Raw genomic sequence first — 23375 nt, 5'->3', positions numbered from 1 at the left:
TAGTCTCTCTCAGGACAGTCCTTTTTTTATGCTCATTTGCTATTAGATATGAAACTTTCAAAAAAAAATCTGGGAAATACTTTCAGCCTGTGCATCTTGGAGCTCTTGACAATCTTGAATAAGAGACACATTCCCCAGGCTGATTCAATGGCACTGAACCAAAGCCTGACGACTTAGCATTACTAGGGAAGGACAATTTCAACTCCTTTAGTGAAGAAAACAGTTCACATTTGAGCTAACACATTCTTAACCTCTGCATTATGTCCATGTCCCTGGTTGCTGGAAGGAAGAATGTAGGAAATGTTATCCTATATATCAACCCATAACAGATACACAAGCTTGTGATGAGTGTACTAACAGGAAAAATTTTTGAATTGATGCTTCTAACAAAAATAGTAGCATAAATTTTCATTCATCCAGCAAACATTTATGGAGCAGTTACTAAATATAATTGCCTTCATCTAGACATGTTCCTTAGGATGTGTCTTACTTCTTTCTTTCAAAAGCTTTGATGGGATTGAAGCAGACATAAAAATATGAGAGAGGCTTCAGCATCATTCTAAGTGTATTTGTTACATAATTGACTTTGATCATCCATTTTAAGGCTTAGTGAAAACCCAATTGTAGAAAGCCTTTAATTTAAAATGGAAGAAAAAAAATTCAATGATTTCCTCCTACTGGAAATTTAAAGGAAGAAAAAAACTTATTATCTAATAAATTATCTTCATTAAAAATGCATTAGTAATCAATCTTTATAACATCTGGTGACAGCTACATTGCTTATTAAAAAAACAAGAGTCTCTTTTCTCTGAGCATAATTTTATGGTTCTTTAAAAAGAAACTCATTAAACTCCACCATAGAAGAAGGCAAACTGCTTTATAATAAATTTGTATGTTATAAATAAGAGAATACTTAGCATAATATTTTAATTGATATTTTAATTTAAGGCCTAATGCATTGCTGCCCAAAACGTCTATTGCAGAAACCTAAAGAACATGCTTTTCACTGTTAATTGGAAAATTCTATAATGATAGGACACAGAGTTTATTGTTCCTACTCTTCAAACTGAATCACAAAATATAAAGTTCTCTCCTTGCTGTGACACTTTACTTCTTCCTATGGAAGCTCATTGAGCCCAGCTGTCCAGACACCCCCAGTATCCATGGTTAGAAAAGCAGGAGGTGGAGCATACCTGCAATCCCAATACTAGTGGGATTGAGACTAGAGGCTCATGAGTTCAAGGCCAGCCTGTCCTGAAAAGTGCTAAGGAAAACTTAAGGAAAAAGTTTCCTTACCAAAAAACAAAAGGAAATAATAATAATAATAATAATAATAATAATAATAATAATAACAAAAAAAGAAGGAAAAAAGAAAGGTGAGTGTAGTGGATAGCCATCCCAGCATTGGCCTGGAAGTTCCAACCCCCATTGAGGCTTCGGTAATGATCACGCCCACAAGGCAGGGCGGAGGAGGGAGAGGAAGACCGAGGATCAAGAGGAGGTCGCTCTCTTGGTTCGCTGGACGCTGGAGATAGACCGAGCAGAGTTCTCCAGAGAACACCGCCGGACTGCGCTATACCTTTGCCAGACCCTGCAACCTACCCCTTCATTTGTAAGTTACCCCACAAAATAAACCTCCCTTTTAACTACGTGGAGTGGCCTTAATAATTTCACCAATAGGTGAGCACTTCAGAAGTACACCAGCTCTCAGAAATACATACTTTTTTTGTTTGTTTGTTTGTTTGTTTTTCGAGACAGGGTTTCTCTGTGTAGTTTTGCCCCTCTCCTGGAACTCGCTTTGTAGACCAGGCTGGCCTCGAACTCACAGAGATCCACCTGGCTCTGCCTCCCAAGTGCTGGGATTAAAGGCATGCGCCACCACCGCCCAGCACATACTCATATATTGAGAGGCGTACTTTTTAAGCCCTAGGTGGTTTCATGATTCTTTGTACAAACTAGAGATCTGAATGGTATTTAATAAAAACGAACAAACAATGTGACAAGTACCTTAAAGAAATTAACTTGAAAGAATGAAAGATTTCTTTTGCCTCATTGTCTCAGCAGCACCAAGCCATGGTCAACTCCTCCACTGCAGGAGGTAAGAAAGAACATTGTGGTGCTATTTTGTGTGTGCTCTAACAAATAAAGCTTGCCTGAAAACTAGAGGGCAAAGCCAGTAACTAGTTAGCCATAGAGGTCAGACAATGGTGGCACATACCTTTAACCCCAGCACTTGGGAGGTTGAGATAGGAAGAGATATGGCTGGGTGGGATATGGGTGGGAGGAGACAGGAGCTCAGTCTTTTGGGCTGAGGAGTTGGTGAGGTGAGAGGTGGATATGGCTTGTTCCTTAGCCTCTCTGATCGTTCAGTGTTTACCCTGATATCTGGCCCCAGGTTTTTATTAAGACCAATTAGGATTCGTGCTACAGAGCATGATGGCAATAAGGGCATGTAGAGGAGAAGGCTATTAGCTCATGGTAGCCAGGAAGCGAACAGAGTGACAGGAAGAACCCCTGACAAGGGAGACCATTCCAGGGTACTCCCCACAGTGACTTCCTTTCTCCAACTAGGCTTTAACCTTCCAGAGTTTCTCCAAATCCCACAGTCAATTTTTGAATCCATCGATGGAGTCATCCACTGACAGAACTAGAACCCTGTGACCCAGTCACTTCTGCAGAGCCTCGCCTCTGAACACTGCTTGCATTGGGGACCAAGCCTTCGGTACCTGAACCTTTCCTATCTGAATTATAACATTGCTCTTCTGCCGTGTGAATGTGCAGCAAAAGGCTCTCAGAAGACCCTGGGTGTGAATGTCTTAATCTTGGACTTCTCGGCCTTCAGAACTGTGAGAAAATACGGTTCTGATCTTTCTAAATCAGGCAGTCTGTGGGATTTGTCACAGGAGCACAGATTCAAAGTCACCTGTGCTGCCTTCACTCTAAGCAGTGACTTCCTTTCTTACTGTTCTCCTAGTCAATCTCTGTTTATTCTGGGTGCATGGTCAGGTCTCCAGTGACTTTCGAGACCACTCTTCCTTGGTCATTGGTGAACGAAAAACTTGGGTCCATTTCCTATTTCGATCATTCACAGAACTTTCCATATTGTGTAAAATCTATTGTCTTCTCTGCAGGTTTCACCAAGAATAAGATACAGACACCTGCACATAACTCTGAGATAAGTGTATGTAATAAAGGGCCCTGCAGCATTAGTGACAAGCCCACTGTTGTATAGTTCTGTAACTTGTAGGGAAACCACACTTCCAGAGCATGGATTTACAACATTGATCTCTGATCTCAAGACCAGACTGCCTGGCAACCTCAGCATATCTTCCACCTGCTCCAAACCTGCTTGCCAACACAGACACTGCTTGTTTTTGCAATTTCTGGACCTGTGCGCTCATCAAAACCACCTGACAACCTTCCTAAAAACATCCATCCCAGAGATGACTCAAGTCAGAATCTCTCAGACTACAAACTGAGAATCTCTGGGGTGAAAATCGGATGGAAGTCCACATATATTTGTGTGTACATTTCAGAAAAGTTCTCTAATGATTCTGATTTATCAACAAGCTTGGGATCATTCAAAATCTATTTTCCAGTGTAGAAAACTGGCCTAAACCAATAACTGCTTTCTGTAGCCAAAATTTGGTGACCAGTAATGCTCTAGAAGCCCGACTTGGTGGCTTTCCTTCTAATGGAGTTGGCTAAATCCTCTTCCCAATGTAATTACCTCTCTCCTGCTCCTCACCCATCTGTATCAGACCGTGCCATCCAAGCCCAGCTTTTCCAAAAGCCCGAATCAGCATCAGCTTCCTAAATACTGGCTTCCCTCCATTCTGGACTTCTGCTGTGCTGCTAGGCAGCATACATACGTGTCCACATTCAGCAGCCTCTGCTTAGTTCATATTCCAAAGTCAAGTGGCAACTGCCTCCCAAGACCTCTGACCCAAACACAACATGGAGCAATCCCAATGAATCATAAAAATCTAGAGTAGCAGTTCCCCTTTCCTGACCCCATGAGGAAGAGGCTGCCTTCCTTTCCTTACCAAGAACCCACAGCTGGGGCATCAGTAGCTCTGAAAAGGCAAATCCAGTCTGTTTTAAATTGCCCTCTGCTGCTCAGTTCACAGAATGAATGCAAATGTTTTCTTAACAAGTGCTTCAGGAAAAGCACCGGCAGTTCCAGAATAGAGCTGACAGGCCTCCTCCTACATGGTAGCCATGTCCTATGTGGTTTGGTCCTGGAAACCTGACTGAGGTGACATAGGAATGAAGAAATGACAGACACACATACAGAAAAGCTGGTATTGGGTGATCATTTCACTCTGATGGAAAGCACCTACTATGCAACCGAGAAACACAGCTCAAGGACGAAGGGTCAGTGAGTCTTGGTAGGTCTCTATAGAGAAGCAGCCCCAGGCTCAGCCATGCAGAAGGATGCTGAAATGTGGTTACTTTCTGCACACACTGGTTAATCATTAGTAAACACGTGGACTTGGACCAGTGTTGAGGCCATTCCTCTGGGCCTCACTTGAGAACTCTTCAGCATTTCCATCCATCTGAGGCATAGGGGTCTTTGACATGGCTGTGGCCATGTTAGCAACATTCACTCAGGACTTCCATGCTCCATACAGACCTCCTCCCACATAGCTATACCCCATTCATTACCCAGACTCCTCTATGCTTCACAGCATGGCCACTGCCACTTTAAACATTGATATTTCTTTGGGTATTTGAAAATACAACAGACACAAGCACACACACACACACGCTCCTGAATATCCAATAGATCTCATGTGCTTCCTGTCAGTTTGGTATAGCATGTAATCCTGGTGCCAAGAGAAATGTGTCTAGAACTTTGCCTTGGTTTGAGGAGGTTAGTGCTTTGGATTTTACTTTAAGGGCAATTCACGTGCAAGGGGAGCTGAGGGAAGTGTGTGTGTTGAGAAGTTACTCAGTTACAAGTAACAGGAAGGACATAAAGTAAGGGAACCACAGGAAGGGGATCCCCGATTGGAACAGCACTTCAATGATGGCATTAAGGCTTACTCCATCTTTCTTTCCAACTGAGTCACCAGCAGTAGTGTCTCATCTCTGGGCAAGGATATGACATGAGCATCTCCAGTGAAAACTATTAGCGCTTCCTCCTGGGAACCTCTTTGATTAGGAAGATAATTATTTCCTTAAAACTTCCTCAGTCTCCTATACACAACAACCTTTCCTCTAGAGCAGGAGTTCTCAACCTGTGGGTTGTAACCCCCTTGGGGGTTATATGTCAGTTATCCTGAATATCAAATATTTACATTACTATTTATAACAATAGCAAAATTATGAAGTAGCAATGAAATAATTTCATGGGTGGGGGTCACCACAACATGAGGAACTGTACTAAAGGGTCGCAGCATTAGGAAGATTGAGAACCACTGCTCTAGATCACCAAGATTGGGTTAAGCCCACATGCTAGTGTGAAGACATTTTCAGAATGTGAATACTTATCAAGGGTGAACAGTAGTAGGGTCTAGATATGTAGAAAATAAGATGCTATGGAGGGGGAGGGGAACATACTGCTTCTCTGTGACTCAAAAATGATGGAAACATGTATCTTGTCAGATCATGGGATGATCCCTCTTGGTTCTGTATTAGAAGTCATAAATAGTTACTCTAGAAATGCAGGCTTCAGACATGAAGGTCCAGATACAAGCATCACCATTTGGGACCACCGTCTAAGGTATCTTCTTGTCAACTTGGCTGGGTTTGGAGTCACATGGGAGACATACTCTGGACATGTCTGGAAGGGCATTTCCAGAAAGGCTTAACTGAGGAAGGAAGAGCCACCGTGAATATGAAGAACTGCCTCTGGGTGGGGGGCCCAGACTGAGTAAGAAGTAAAATGGAGGAATCCAGCTTTTATTTCTACCTCCTGATTGCAGCTACCTCATGTTCCTGCCCCCACTTGCTCTCTCTATGACAGATTGTAGCCCTTTAAATAATGAATCAAATCACTCTAGCTTGTGTCAAGTTGATACAAAACTAACCAGTACAACTGACCCCTTGTCAACTTGACCCACAAACACATCACTGTTCAACTAGAACCTTTCCTTTCTCGTTTATCCCCAAGATGGAATGTTAACATTGATATTATAATATAAAATGTAAACAACTCTTAAAGTCCCAAGCTTTACAAATTTAAACCCATTAAAAGTTCAGTCTCTTTAAAATATCCAATCACTTTTAAAATCCAAAATCTCTTTTTTTTCTTTTTTGGTGTTTTTCTAGACAGGGTTTCTCTGTGTAATTTTGGTGCCTGTCCTGGATCTCACTCTGTAGACTAGGCTAGCCTCGAACTCACAGAGATCTGCCTGGCTCTGCCTCCTCAGTGCTGGTATTAAAGGTGTGTACCACCATTGGCTGGCCCAAAATCTCTTATAAGTGTTCAAGGTTTACAGCTGTGGGTTCCTGTAAAAATCAAAATTAAGTCAAATGCTTTCTTCAAGAGAGAAGAACCAGGACACAATCACAATCTGAACCAAGAAAAAAGCAAACCCTAACAGTGTAAATAACTCGACATTCAATGTCTGGGATTCACTCATTATTTATTTCTTGGGCTCCTCCAAGGGGATGGGGCCACTTCTCTGGCTCCACCCTCTGCAGCACACACAGCTTATCTTCTAGGCTCCAGCTGGCTCCACTCCACTGCTGCTGCTGCTCTTGGTGGTCACCCCATGGTGCTGGCATCTCCAAAACGCTGGAGTCTTCTGCAGCAACTGGGTTACACTTTCACAAATAGCCTCTCCTGGGCTCTCTTCAGGGACTCCAGCCCTGTCATACAGTAGTGGCCAGCCTCAACTGCTCTCCATGAACCCTTCATGCCTTCAGAACTAGCACCACTAGGGTAGCTCTTACACTACCACATTTGGCTGTCAGTGCAAGGTACAACCTTGACCATGTCTGGAACACAGCTTCTGTCTGCTCTCAGGAAACACTTTCCAGACGATTTCACCTCAATGATGCTGGTCTCTTCTTAATCACCACAAATTTGTCAGCTCTGACTGGTCAACATTGAGTATGGCAGCAAAGCAAAGGCTTCATTTTAATAGTTCTGGCATCTTATTAATCACAGCTTATTTTTCAGCCCCAGATAACCAGAACAACAGAATCTTAATTTAAACTAACAAATGTCCCCAAAAGAGTCTTCAAACATCTCTCTGAAACTTCACAAGGCAGGTTTCCATCCTCTGCATTGCCTTCTTTTCTTCCAAGCTCCTCAAGAACTTCCCACTGAGCTCTCAATACTTAATAGCTTCCCTGGCCCATAGTTCCAAAGTCCCCCCACAACCCTCTCTCAAAACACATGGTCAGGTCTGTCACAGCATTACCCCACTGTCCTGGTACCAACTTGTCTTAGTTAGGACTTCTATTTCTGTGGTGAAACACCATGACCAAAGCAACTTGGGGAGAAAATGGTTTGTCTGAGTAATACTTCCACATCACAGTTCACCATCACAGGAAGTAAGCACAGGAACTCAAAATAGGGCAGAAATCTGGAGGCAGGAGCTGATGCAGAGGCCATGAAGAAGTGCTGCTTACTGGCTTGTTCCCTATGGCTTGCTCAGTCTGCTTTCTTACAGGACCCAGAACCACCAATCCAGTGATGGCCCCACCCACAAAGTGCTGGGCCCTCCCCTATTAATAAAAAAAAATGCCCTACTGGCTTGCCTACAGCCCAATCTTATGAAGATATTTTCTCAATTGAGGTTCCCTTCTTTCTAATGACTCTAGCTTGTGTCAAGTTGACACAAAATTAAACATCAATCCTTCTTTAAGTTGCTCTTGTAATGTCTTTTGTCTCAGCACTAAGTAACTAATATAATATTAAGGATATTTTTAGACAGGTACAAATAGCCAGAGGCAGGGAATTGCTAATTTGAGGCCAACCTGGCTCACATAGCAAGATAAAGTCTCAAACAAAACAATCGTAGTGTTTTGTTCATGTTTCTGAAAGAATTATAAAACATTATAATCTTAAATTTATATACCACACAGACATACATCTTCTGTAAAGACTGGTCTGGCTGGCATAGCAAACATGCGAAGGATGTGTGGCTTAGAAAACTAGTATTGATTTACAGAGCCCTGGAGGTTGGAAATCTGGTATCTGAGTACCAGTGTGGCTGGGTCTTGTGAGGACCCTCTTCTGTCTTACAGATGGCTACCTTCCTGTAGTTTCCATACTCGAAGCAGAGAGAGATTTAGCTTTCTCTCTCTGGTCTCCTCTTATAAATGCACCAATCCCACTCAAGAAGGCACAACACTCATGCACTATTTATTTATAAAGACCCCACCTCCTAAGTCTACTAAACTGGGGGCTGAGGATTAAACAGGTGAATTTGGGGAGACACAAATATTAATTCTAAAGTAAAGTAAGAATGAGAAGAGGAAACAGGGACAATAAGTAGCCCCTAGACTCACTTCTCAACTTCAGGTTAATGGTGGATGAGTCTGCCAGGCATATTGAGCAGTGTCTGAGACTTCACCTGAGCCTCCACAGAGGGCAATTGAACCAAAATACAATGAATGAAGGCAGCAACTATTATAGAAATTAATTTCACTCTTCAAGCTTGTGAAGCCTGCAAATTTGTGGATAAGGAGAATTAACAAGGAATGTCAGCAAATAATGGCTAGAGCAGAGACTTAGAAGTCAGATTCTGGGCTTGAGTCCAAATCCTGGCCATGGATCATGATGCAACCTTGGACAAGGCCATCCGGATGTCGAGGAGACACCAGAACACAGTGTAAATGATGTGGGGCATGCCAAGTCAGCAGTAAGAGAAAACAGGATGTTTTCACAGAGGACACAGGCAAATACACACTCAAGAGTTAGAAGTGGAACACTCATTGTCACTCATGAAAACTGTACAAGACACCACAGAACTTGACATTTCTACAAACTTATGTGGCAGAATCTCTTCAATGGAGAATAAATGGGGGCTTTCTGCTGTAAGGATTCTGTCCTTAATTACATCATCAGCCTAGAATGTGGCCAAGCCTACAAGGCAGGTGGGCCCTCTGTGTGCCTCCCTTTTCTCTTTCTGCTCTCTTCCCTCCGCATGGTCTCTCTGCCTCTCTGTGTCTCTGTCCTCTCTCTCTCTCTCTCTCTCTCTCTCTCTCTCTCTCTCTCTCTCTCCCAATAAAGCACTAAAAGTTAACTATGTTGCACTGACTCCTCTGTCCAGCCACCAGCCCCCGCCAGCCATCAGTGCCCCAGCCTTAACCAACATATGGCTCATGACTCCACTCTTGCTCCGTCGGCATGGCCACCGCCAGTGGTGGCCATGCCACAAGCGCTGCTGCTTTAATCAATATCTGCACCCCTCCATCCCAGCTCAAATACTCGGCTCAGTTATTCCCTCCCTGGCTCTCAATCTCCTGGTAATTCGAGAGGGGAGAGAGGCGACTAACCTTGATCCTTCTACTCCTGAAGTTCTTCATTCTCCTGGGAGTAAGCATATTCTATGCTCTGCCTCTTCCCTGCATTTCCTCAAAGCTTTCCCTCTGTATCCACCATGACTTTAAAGACTGAGAGTTCACCTAAGATCTGTCCAACAGAAGAACTTGGTAACAGATGCAGAGTCAAGAAGGACCCCATCACTACTCTCGTTTGCATTTCCATGAAGAGTTTCATGTCTCCATGTGGGGAAATGCATCTGAGGGAAGACTGCTGTTCCTGCTGTCATTCTCTTCTGTCTGTCACTGTTGGCACAATTTCTCTTAAATTATTATGCATTGCTTTAGAATAAGAATATCAAGGGGGATACAAGTTCAGGCTCTAGAGTCAGAGGACCTGAGTTCAAATCTTGATTTTACTATTTGTCAGGCATGCACAGTTTTGGCACTTCTGTACTTGACTATTTTTTAATCTCAAAGAGAAAAAGACAGAGAGAGAAAGAGAGAGAGAGAGAGAGAGAGAGAGAGAGAGAGAGAGAGAGAGAATGATGATGGGAAATACTGCATTTGATTAATAGGCATTATGAGTTGAATGTGTCTTTCCCCAAATTTATATGTTGATTCCTTAGTCTTCAATATGATGGTATTATCAGGGTGGGTACCCTAATTAGGTTTACCACTGCTGTGATGAAACACCATGTCTAAAGTAACTTGGGGAAGAAAGGGTTTAGTTCAACTTACATTCCCAGGTAACAGTCTATCATTGAAGGAAGTCAGGGTGGGAACTCAAACAAGGTAGGAACCTGGAGGCAGGAGCTGATGAAGGATTCATGAAGGAGTGTTGCTTACTGGCTTGCTCCTCATGGCTTTCTCAGTCTGCTCCCTTATGGAACTCAGAACCCATAATGGGCTGGGCCCTCCTTCATCAGTCATTAATTAAGAAAATGCCTTACATCTGGATCTAATGGAGGATCCTTAACTGAGGTTCCCTCTTTTCAGTGACTCTAGCTTGTGCCATATTGTCTTAGCTAGGGTTTCTATTGTTATGAAGGAACACCATAACCATGGCAACTCTTATAAGGAAAACATTTCATTAAGGGGGCTCACTTCTAGTTTCAGAGGTTCAGTCCATTATCATCATAGTGGGGAGCATGGCAGCATGCAGGCAGACATGTTGCTGGAGAAGTAGTTGAGAGTCCTACATCTTGCAGAAAACAGGAAGTCAACTAGACAGTGGCTGGTAACTTGAGCATAAGAAACATCAAACCCCACCCCCACAGTGACACACTTCCTCCAACAAGGCCATAAATACTCCAACAAAGCTACACCTCCTAATAGTACCATTCTCTATGAAACTATGGGGGTCAATTATATTCAAACTATCACATACATTGACATAAAGCTAGCCAGCACAGTGTGGGTGGGGTCTTGGGAGATTATTAGATTCTGATAGAGTCATGAAGGTGGGGCACTGAGATGGGATTATTGTCCTGAGAAGAAAAGGAAGAGATGCCAGAACTCATTCTGTCTTTGCAATATGAAGACACAGCTAGATGGAGGTGTTCACAAGGCAGGAAGAGAGTACTCAGCAGAACTGAGTTGGCTAGTTCCTCCATTCTAGAATTGGTTCCTAGAATGTTGTGAAATACATGTCTACTGTTTAAGGCATTCAGTTTATGGGGTTTTGTCATGGTAGCCCTTTGTTGACTCAATCAGTCAGCTGATGCAGGAAAATAGAATAGAATGAAGGGTGTGCTGCTTTACAAAAAGCATTTGTAGATATTGGTCACAGAGGGAAGCTTGATAGATAATAACAACATGGACAGGAATATTTGGCTTGGCTTTTTTATTTTATATCTGTGATGGTTTGAATGAGGTTAACCCCAATAGGATCATATATTTGCATGCTTTGTTCACAGTTAGTAAATTGTTTGGAAGGATTTGAAGGCATGGCCTTATTGGAGAAGGTGTGTATCTGGAGGTGGGCTTTGAGGTTTTAAAGGCCCATGCCAGGCCCAGTCTCACTGTCTTTGCCTGCTGCCAGTGGATCAGGATGTAAAGCTCTCAGCTACTACTCCAGTACCGTGTATGTCTGCTTTCCACCATGATGATAATGGACTAGCCCTCTGAGACTGTAAACAAGCTCACAATTTTTTATTTAATCAGAGTTGCCTTGGTCATGATGTCTCTTCACAACATCAGAACAGTAACTTAGACAGCATCTAAATATTACTTATCTTAATTAATGAGCATGTTGATACCCCTTAAATTTTGAGGTCAAGGTAAGTGTATCACTCACATCCCCCAGCCTCCACTCTGCTTATTACCCCTGAGAAGTTCTCAAAGACACTTAGATGCTTTGTGAAGAACAGCTTAAGACAATGATGTATTCATTAATTTTTACAAAGAATTATGTTAGTGTTTTGTTTTTCATTGTTCTGACGAAGAAATCCATTCACAGTTCCATTTCATGCTATTTCTGGGTCATTACTCACATCCTGACTTGTGAACAGGTCAAAATATGACATAAAGATTAAATAAGTTTGCCACAGCCTTACTCAGAAAGATGTGTGGCTTATAGAAAAGAAGGTAGCCTACATTCAGATGGAAAAGGCTTTGCCTGATGACTAGTCTCCACATAGACCTTTGTCTGAAACACAGAACAAGTTCTACCCACCTTGTTGAGGCTAAACCCTTGCTATGTTTGAACTGGGACCTGCAGAGAAGTTCTTCACTTCATAGTATATGTCACACACACAATAGCTATTCTTGAGAACATGATAGAAACCCTAACAACAACCACCAAAATAGTGGATATGTCCCCTTATATTTCTGCAGCCTTTTCTCTCAGGGAATTTAAACCAGTACCTGGTAACCACCTACCCCAGTTTGCTGTGTGATATTGTGATTTTTGGGAGGAAAATCTTTATTTCATCATGCAGGTCACAATCCATCATTGAGGGAAACAAAAATGGGCACTCAAGTCAGGAGCTTGAAGCAGAAAGCATTGAGGAACCCTACTTACTGGTTCACTCCCTGGCTCACATTCAGCTACCTTTCCTATACAGTCCAGACCAACATATCTAAAGATGGTTACCCACAGTAGGCTTGGCCCTTTTACATGAATTAACAATCAATAAACTGCCTTCACAGACATGCCACAGGTCAATCTGGTTGAGCCAGTTCTTCAACTGAAGTTCCATCTTTCCAGGTGTTCCAAGTTAACAACTGTCTTAGTTAGGGTTTCTACTGTTATGATGAGACACCATGACTATGGCAACTCTTATAAAGAAAAATATTTAATTGGAGTGCCTTACAGTTTTATAGGTTTAGTCCATTAACACCATGGTGGGACATGGTGGCATGCAGGCAGGCAAAAATGGTGCTGGGGAAAGAGCTAAAAATAGAAAAGGTGCTGAATCCTGATCAGCAGGCAACAGGAAGTGAACTAAACTAGGCGTATCTTGAGCATAGGAGACCTCAAAGCCCACCCTCACAGTGACATACTTCCTCCAAAAATGGCACACCTACTCCAACAAAGCCACACCTCCTAATAGTGCCACACCCTTTGGGGGGCATTTTCTTTCAAACCACCACATTCTACTCCATGACCCTCAAAGGCCTATAGCCATGTCATAATGCAAAAATGCATTCAGTTCAGCTTCAAAAGTCCTCTTGGTCTATCCCAGTCTCAACAATGTTTAAAATGTTGAACTTTGTAACATTGTTCCTAAGTTCAAAGTCTCTTCTGAGATTCATTCAATCTCTTAATTGTAATCACATTTAAAGTAAAAAAAAAAAAAACAAAAAAAAAAAAACAGGTCACTTACTTCCAACATATAATGGCACAGGATATATATTACCATTCCAAAACATAGAGAAGGGAGTATACTGAGGAAACACAGGGCCAAAACAAGACTGAAAACCAGCTGGGACAACTCCAAACACTGCATTTCAATGTCTGATGTCAAAAATCTCCTCTGATCTCCACTCCTTTCAGCGTTGTTGACTTCAACACACTTCTTTCTCTTATGCTGGTTCCACTCTCTGTTAACAACTTGCCTCAGCAGGTATCCACATCTCTGGCATCTCCAATGTCTCAGAGTCTCCAAGGCAATTCAGGCTTCACCTTCACAGCTTCACACAATGGCATCTCTGGGCCTCCATTCAGGCACACTCCTGACATGGACCTGACCTCAGCAGCTTTCTTTAGCCATGGATGGAGATTCTATAACCCCTTTCTTCTGTCTTTGACTCTAAAGTCAGAACCATGTGGCAGAAGTTGCCAAGTTCTGTTCTGTGCTAGGGCTAGAACATGGCCCACTTGTACAGTTACATCTTCACCAGCTTTCTGTTTCCCATAGTTCCCTTCACCGCCTAACCTTGGCTATTCTGGAACTTGCTCTGTAGACCAGGCTGGCCTCAAACTCAGAGATCCACTTGACTCTGCCTCTGGAGTTCTGTGATTTAAAGCATGCACCACCATACCCAGTTTTAAGCTTTCCTTTAATCCTTTTTCACAAGTTGGAAACTTAGCTGGGTAGGATCTTGTCCTGAGGTCACGACTTCCATTATTACATTTCTCTCTTTTTTTTTTTTTGAGCTGAGGATCCAACCCCCTACCAAGTGCTCTACCACTGAGCTAAATCCCCAACCCTATTACATTTCTTAATCTGTTTATCTCCTTGAACACAGGGCTTAGCACTATTCCTGGTGCTCCTTTTCTCCTCAAATTGTACATTTTGTATTTTCCTTGTTCAGCTTGTTCCTTTTCACTATAAATCTTCATTAGAGTTAACACTAGTAACAACAGTGTCTGTTTTGAGATTTCCTTAACCAATACAATTAATTCAAAACTCTTCACTTTAGCCTTAAGCAGATTTTTAGGATGGGGCAAAAATCAGCCACATTCTTTATAAAAGTATCACAAAAACAATCTAGGAACATACTAAAATTCTTCTCCTCTGAAGCCTCTTGAGCCAGCCCTCCTATAGTTCATCAAATCACACTCAGCACCACTGTATTCCATGCTTCTACTAGTATGGCCTATCAAGCAGCATTTAAAATATTCAATTGCTTTTCTAACACACAGTCCCATTGTCTATATTCCTTCAAACAAAGGCATAGTCAGGCCCATCACAGCAATAGCCCACTCCTGGGTACAAACTTCTGTCTCAGTTAGGGTTTCTATTGCTGTGAAGAGACACCATGGTCATGGCAACTCTTACAAAGGAAAACATTTAATTGGGTGGCTTACAGTTTCAGAGGTTCAGTTCATTATCATCATGGTGGGACATGGAGGTATACAGACAGACATATATGGTGCTGAAGAAGGAGCCAAGAGTGAAATAGGGGCTACATCTCAATCAGCAGACACCAGGAAGTAGTGTCTATCCCCACAGTGACACACTTTCTCCAAAAGGCCACACCTACTCCAACAAAGTCACACCTCTGAATTGGGGGCCATTTTCTTTAAAATCACCACAACAACCAAGATTAGTCATCATACCACTTAACATTTACCATATCAGCCAAGACATACTGTCTCTTCTACTTGATAAATATAGGTGTTATGTTGTATAAAACAAACATAGGCCTCATCTCATCATTGTAAGAGATAACCCAGGCAATCCACTGAGGTCACAGTTCCTGGTTTTCTTTCCAGTAATCTAAGCCTCTATCCTTTTCTTACCTATGTTCTTACCTCAATGATTAAGGCTAGTTAGTATTCACTTTAAAAAATCAAACATTTTTAAACTGAGAATCCCATTCATGATCTTCATGCCAATTCCTAGTGCTGGCTACATACCAGCATGATCTGATTCTTTTGTTAGTCACAAAACGGAAATATTGAAGGAAAGAGCAGGGGTATCACACATTCATGGGCCCAAAATTCCAATACAGTGGCACCAACTGGGGAATGGTTTTAAACATCATGTCCACACAAACAACCCAGAGCAGGTCACTAGAGCTAGAGTGGTCAGGCCACAAAGAAACTGAATAACATGGCATCACCACAGAATTCTGTCTTCAAATGTGGAATCAGGAAGCCAGATTCTTCACCTAAATAGAGTAGCCTTAAAGAAGTCAGAGTGTCTGGTTCTTGGATACTATTGTGGTTCATCTTCACTGTTAACTTGACTAGATTATAATTCCCTAGGAAGCACAATGATGGGTGTATCTGAGAGCATTTCCTGAAGGGTTTCACTGAAGATGGTGGCCCCATCCTGAATGTGGGTGGTACCATGGAGGTGGGGCCCTGGAGTGAATGAGCTGGAGAGAGCACACTGAGTACTAACATAAGTCCCTTTCTGCTTGCTGGCAACAAACATAATGTAAACATTTGCCTTTCATACTCATGACCATGGTGTCCATGCTGTGATGAACTGTGAACTGTTACTTACTTCCTGGGGCTGTCTTATCAGAGATATGAGAAAAGTAGGTAATACCGATACCTAATGCACAACATGACAGATTTAAACTAATCTGGGCCTTTTTTGTTCTGGGCCCTTCTAACAAGTGGGCAGGCCTTAAGGCTACTGTGGAACCGGGCATGGAGGCACAGGCATGGGTGACACAGGCCAGTAGGGTGGAGGAGCCACCATATTTGAGGCAGAGCATCCAGTGACTCACTCAATGTGACTACTAAATGAAATTAGTAGAGAGCTACCATGAAATGCCCAGAGCTGCTATGAGCATGCCAGGAAGCTCCCTTTAGTCCACTTTAGATATTGGAATGCCACCTAAGATTTTGGCCAAATAAATGTAAGTCTTGGGACTGGTGATAAAGCAAAGCAAAAAAAAAAAAAAAAAAAAATCAGAATAGTGTGGTTGTTGGGATTCAGGCTCTGGGACCTGTTTACTGTTGTCATAGTTAATGGCTCCACAAAAAAAAAAAAAGGAGGGGAGGGAAGTGAAATGTTTTACAAATGCACCCTGTGAGTGCTCCCCAAACACAGACTTTCAGAAACATACCCACATTGGGCGTGGAAGAAGAAAGCAAGAGGATTCCTGAAGTGCCTCAGTAAGAGAGTGTGAAAGAGAATTATCTGGGCTTTGGTTAAGTCAAAGGTGAGTGGCACTAGGGATTGGGGAAATGAGGGTTAGGTCTAGACTGGGAGTTGTCAGGACACAGAAGAGAGTCTATGATTCTATGTATACCAGCAAACTCTATCTACTGGAGCTAGGACATAATTATAACCAGTGAATCAATAGCAGTGACTCTTTTCTGCAAGAGGGAACCTTTGGTAATTTATTGGTTGCACAGTGGCCTTGTTTGGTCTCACTTCATCATGGTCTCAGAGCAACCTTTCCTGATGCTGGAGACTCTGGAAGTGTTTACATGAAACAGAAAAAAAAAAAAAAAAAAAAAAAAAAACAGGTACAGAGAAGGGTTCCAGGCCAGCCAGCAGCAATGCTGCAGTCCATGTGGGAGCATCAGGCCAGCTCCCAGAGTTAGAGGTTGACTTCTACTTCAATTTTTTATGCCCCTCTAAACTAATAAATGTAAGTTCTAACTCAGAGGCAGAACCTTAAATCACAGCATCCTTACCCAAGAGTCCCACGGCTCAGCAAGAAACGTCTCTGAATAACACTCACTGCTCTCAACAATGTTTCTAGGAAATGTTTCTATGAAAAATCACCCTCAAAGAGTCTCTCTCACTGAGGACTCTTCCCTTTTCTTACTTTGCTCCAACTCTTTTTCACCCAGAAATAATTGAAGGGATGTAGAGATTCATCTTCTTCATGCTAGTATGCTTTGGAAGTTCTGGGAAATGCCAAACAATGAACAAAGAGAAAGTGGGGAGGTGAAAATGTGACCAGAAGATACACAGAGTTTTCCATAAATGCTGTCATTGCACCAATAAGCTAGCTGGGTGAGCAATGCCTGCTTTTTATCAGTACACCTCAAACTCATAGCTGTATTAGCATCAGGATAGATTCCTCTGTAAAGAAATCATGTATAATTGTGTGTCTTACTGGCTATCCTATTACTGTGAAGAGACACCATGACCACAATAATTCTTATAAAAAAGCATTTAATTGGGGCTTGATTACAGTTTCAGAAGGTTGGTCTGGTATCATCATGGCAAGGAGCATGGTGGCACACAGGCAGGCATGGTGCTATAGATGTAGCTGAGAACTACATCCTGATCTATAGGCAGGAGAGAGAGAGAGAGAGAGGTATTGGCCTGGGATTTTGAAACCTCAAAGCCCATCTCCAGAGACATATCTTCTTCAACATTTATATGCCTACTCCAACAAGGTATTATCTCCTAATCTCTCCAAATAGCCTTCCAAGTGGGGACTAAGAATGCAAATATATGGGCCTATGGGGACCATTTTCATTCAAACCACCAAACTGTGGGAAAATAGAGATTGAAATTAAAATTTTCAATAGATATTTTATTTTTTGAGGAATTAAATAGAGGAGATACTAAGAATTATACTTTGGGCTTTTAGAGATATAAATTTGGTGAATGTTAATTAAAAGCCAATTCTTACATACACTAATATATACTCTTCTTGCTTTTATATTTACACACACACACACACACACACACACACACACACACACACACACACACTGAGCCCACAACTGACTCAGTTCCCCAGTTTGAATCTGAAGTCTATTCTGAGTCAATAGAGTTCAAGCATGCTTGCTCCAGAGCTCTGAGAAAATCCTGATTAGCCCATGGGAAGGTACATACTGTCTAACTAGACACAGGCTGCTGACACCAGCTGAAGGTACATTGAAAGAGAAAATGAAACTGCCTGCTCCTTGATGCAAGGACAGGATACATAGTGGTTGAATGCCTGTGCCGTGCATTGTTCTACCTCTGTCCTTCAAAAATGTATATAAGCTGGCTGTGAAATAAACTCAGGGCTGTCCAGTATTGACTGTAAGACCTCTTGACTCTTTTCTGTCTTCTTCATTGTCTCTACAATCCACACATCTCTACCCAGCTACCCAGCTGACTGTTATGGTTGAATTTACCATAACATGAGGAACTGTATTAAAGGGTCGCAGCATTAGGGAGGTTGAGAGCCACTGGTTGAGAGTCATCTAAGGACGTGTCATTTGAAGAACTGCCCAGATCAGACTGGCTGGTGACTATGCCTGTGAGAGATTATCATGATAGATGATTGATGTGGGAGTGCCCAGGCCACTGTGGGTGGCATAATCCCTATACGGCTGGGCTGTGCATGAGCCAGCAAGTAAACCAGAGTTTGAAGTAGCAAGCTTCTTTCCTCAATGGTTCGTGCCTCAACTTCCTCAATTGTCTACCCTCATTGAGGGGTTATAACTCGGAAGTATAAGATAAAATACAAGTTGCTCTTGGTCAGAATGTTTTATCAGAGAAACAGAAAGGAAAATAGAACAATAATACAGTGTGAGACCTGTGGCAACCTCATACATCTCATGATGACTGTCTGTTCATTGCACCCTGAGTCTATGTTCAGGAATTGATCCATACTTTGTGTAAATAGGTTTTATGATGTCCAGTACCATGGTGGATACACCCAATGATATATTTCTCAGCCTAGTCCTACTGTTAAGTGAAATGTATTTACACTTACTTTCAACCCCGAACTGTAGACTTTGTGTCAGAGGGTTCAGCCAACATTACAGGAGATACCTCTTTCTGATGAAGAAGGAGTGTGGATCACCTAGTCATGGCACAGTGATCTGGAAAGTATCATCATGTCCACATAGCTGAGGAAGCCGGAATCCCACGGAGCTGAGTGACATAACCAGAAGCTCACTTCCCATCAGTTGTATTGGGCTAGAATGTGAACCTTCACATTTCCCAGCAAGGAGTCTTTGCTCTGAACCATAGCCTTTCTCATTCTGAAACAAATACTATGATCCTGCATGGGCTGGCCAAGAATGAAGAAAGCCTTGGCCAGGGGATTAAAATATTCTTGATATTTTAGGTTACAGAGTAACCTTTTCCTGTAAGGAATTCATAAGTGTCATATATGGCACTCTACAACTAAGCCCTATCCCTAATCCAGGACACTTACATCTTTTTGTTAGTCAGAACACATTATAAAATAATGATAAAACATAGCATAATAAGTATCTAGAACAATAATGCACTCATTCATTGCAAGTATCCCACATTATGTTCTACACCCAGTTGCGTCTGTACTTTTATAGAAGACTGGGTTTTTTATACTAATCGCCATAAACACCTAGTAATGCATTTTGGTGCAACACCGTGACAGCTATAATGTCACTAAGGGATGGCTATTATTAAGCTCTATTATAGTCTTATGTGGTCCACTGCTGACCAATGAGGATTGTTAGTTTTACTCTTTAAGCATTCATTTGTGCTGTGTTCAATTTAAAACACCATGTCCTAGGTATGCATATATGTGTGTGTGCATTTAATAGTGCTGGGTATTAAACCTCACACATGCCTGGCAAAAGCTCTGCCACTGAGCTTTATCCCTCAACAACTCCACCCCATCTTCTTTTTCGTTTTGAAGCAGGTGATAGCTAAGTGAGTCAGGCTGGCCTTGAGCTAACTCTTGTAGCCTAAGTGGGTCTTGAACCTGTGATCCTCCTGCTTCAGTCTCCAAAGCACCTAGAAACCACAGGTTTCTACCAGAAAATATATATACCTCTTTCCTTTGTGTGCAAACAAAAGCAACATAGAAGAGGGAAGGGTTTGGGGCTTACAATGCCATGTTAGAGTCTGTTGCTGTGGCAAGTCAAAGCGTCAAACTCAAAGGCAAGAACAGAGAGAATGAACACATAGGTCCTGGCTTGCCTGTTCTTCACTGGCTTTCTCCTCTCTTCACTTCCAGAGAACGGGTCACCCACAAAGGGCTGAGTCTTCCTACATCAATCAACAATTAAGACAACTCCCACAGACATGACCACAGGCCAACCTGAACAATAATTCATAATTCAACTATAATTACAATTATATCATAATATAATTTCTCATTAATACTCTCTTCCCATGGAATTCTAGGTTCTGTCAATCTGACAATTAAACCTAACCAGCACACCTGTCTACCACGTTCTGCTTAAAAGTTTGAATTTTTGTTTTATGCTCAGCTCACCTCCTCATTCCATGTGATTTGGATGTCTCCTATCTCAGCAGACTAGCCAGAATAATTTCATGACTTGGGCCACCAGGTTTGATTAAGCACTATGTATATGTAACTTAAGTTCTTTTAATCTCAGGACATCTCCTGACTTGAGAAGAACTGAGAAGGCCTGAGAGGACGGGATCTGATCAACAGCCTAGCTCTCATGACTCACTTACAAGAGGCAAGAAGGAAATAAGACAACGCAAGTGCTTTGGAGAGGCCCATAGCAGTGGCAAGGACCCCACAAAACAACAACCCAGCCTGAGACTCAGAGAGAGAAAGAGATACCCTGGTATCTTTTTTAATACCCTGGTAACCAACCACAATGTATGAGATTGGTTCGAATACTGATCCAAGTGGGCAGGGCAGAGAAAGGTGAACAGACAGCATCTGGCATTGTGAAAGAGTTGATGCTCACTTTGTGGCTCCAACTGTGACAGTGAAGGAATTTTCAGGAAATGGCCTTTGTTCTTTGGAAACACATAGCAAAATAGCCATAAATAACATTAAGGGTTTCCTTCAAAGTGGTTACACAGAGAAACTGGATGCTGCAGGGTTAGCTGGTGTCAATACTTATTGAAGATGGTGATGGGAGCATGGGATTCATTCCCTCTACTTCTTAAGTATACTTGAAATTTACAGTCAAGTAATTTGAATGCAATAAAATACAAAACATGTTTTGTGAAATAATTCTACTTTCTTAAGCAATGCAACTTAATAGATAACCATTTTAAGATTTACAATGGAAAGAAGCTAAATGTCAAGCCACAGGACAAATGGATAACAAGATTCCTTCCATTGTAATGATAGGGATTGTTTTCAGACATGAGAATATGTTTATTATTTAACAAATACATCAAGATTGTAATATCACAAAATTATACACTACATAAAATATTGTATTTCTTTTTAAAGATTTTTTTTCTTTTATTGAAGATAGATTTTTTTTTCACACAATATATTCTGATTATGGTTTTCCCTTCCCCAATTCCTCCAAGATTCTCCCCACCTTCCCTCCCATCTGAATCCACACCCTTCCTGACTCTCATGAGAAAACAAACAGGCAACTAAAGAATAAAATGAAACAAAACTGGGTTGGTGATTTAGCTCAGTGGTAGAGCGCTTGCCTAGCAAGCGCAAGGCCCTGGGTTCACTCCTCAGCTCAAAAACAAAACAAATTGGAATACAACAGGACAAACTAGAAAAAAGAGTCAAAGAAAAAGTATGAAAAACATAAATAGACACCTTAACACACATGTTCATACTCATAGGAATCCACTAAAAACACAAAGCTAGAAGTCATAAAACATACACAAAGGACCTACCTATGAGGTTTTTTAAAATGCTCTGAAAAAACATCAGACAAAGAACCTCCAAAGATGCCACTGGGTTCCTCTTGTGTTAGCCATCTACTGCTAGGCATGGGGCCTGGCCTTAAGAGTGGTTTGTATCCCCAATAAGACTCCATCAGAGAGAACTAGTTTTTCAATGAGTGGTTATTCATTGGAGATTCTGGGCGGGATGGGGCCTTGTGTTCACTTCTCCTCTCGGCTCTGGGACCCCATTTGGCTTAGACTTGAGCAGGGACTGTGCATACTGCCACAGTCTCTGTGAGTTCATGTATGTGTCAGTCCTGCTGTGTTGAGAGGGCCTTGTTTCCTTGTCCTCCATTGTAATAGGACACCAGACCTTAGTAGGCCCCAAACCTTAGTTCAACTGGCTATAAAACTCAGCACATAGTACCACCTGCCAAAACTAAAGTGAAAGCTTAGTCTATCCAAATTCATAGTTCTGGAGAAGTGTCTACATGTGCTAACATGGCCCTTTGGCTTCTGTAGGTCTGCTTCTGACTAACTGTTCTTGTTAAGCGAAGTATGTCAACCCAGAACACGTTTTGTTTTGTTTTGTTTGCTTAAAAGCTCACCCCAAGAAAGGCTTAAGGTTACACTGGGATTCTGAACACTCAGTGTAGTCTTTGGGTGGCTAATAAAGACTTTCTATTGACTTAAAAAAATCTGTACCCAAGTAGTATTCTCTGGTAGATACCACACCCTACAACACCCTTCCCTCTGCTTCCTCTCCCATGAGGTTTCCTGAGCCCTGAGGGGAAGGATTTGATGGACATCACATGTAGGGCTGAGTGTTCCAAGGTCTCTCACTCTGCATGTTGTCCAGATGTGGATCTCTGTATTTGTTCCCAGCAGCAGCAGGGGAAAGCTTCTCTGATGATGGCTGAGCAAGGCACTGATCTATGAGTACAGCAGAATGTCATTGTGAGCCATTTTGTGGCTATGTTCCCTTAGCAGAATATAACGTTAGTGCCTTAGTTGGGTTTTCTATTGCTGCAACAAAAAAAAACAAATTAAGAAGGAAAGGGTTTGTTCGGCTTACACTTCCACAGCACTATTCTTCAATGAAGGAAGTCAGGACAGGAACTCAAACAGGGCAGGATCCCAGAAGCAGGAGCTGATGCAGAAGCCATGGAGGAGTGCAACTTACTGGCTTGATTCCCCTGACTCACTAAATGGGCTTTAGATAGAACCCAGGACCACCAGCCCAGTAACAGAATCACCCACAATGGATTGAGCCTTCCCCACCAATCACTAATTTAAGAATGCCCTACATGGAGCTGGAGAGATAGCTCAGTGGTTAAGAGCACCAGCTACTCTTCCAGAGGACCCAGGTTCAATTCCCAGCACCCACGTGACAGCTCACAGCTGTGTGCAATTACAGTACCCAAGGATTTGACATCCTCACAGATATACATGCAGGCAAAACACCAATGCATATAAAATAAAAAATAAATACAATCTTTAAAAATA

This window comes from Onychomys torridus, chromosome 15 (assembly GCF_903995425.1).
Source record: "Onychomys torridus chromosome 15, mOncTor1.1, whole genome shotgun sequence".
NCBI classification, from domain to species: domain Eukaryota; kingdom Metazoa; phylum Chordata; class Mammalia; order Rodentia; family Cricetidae; genus Onychomys; species Onychomys torridus.
This window is presented reverse-complemented; position numbering follows the sequence as displayed.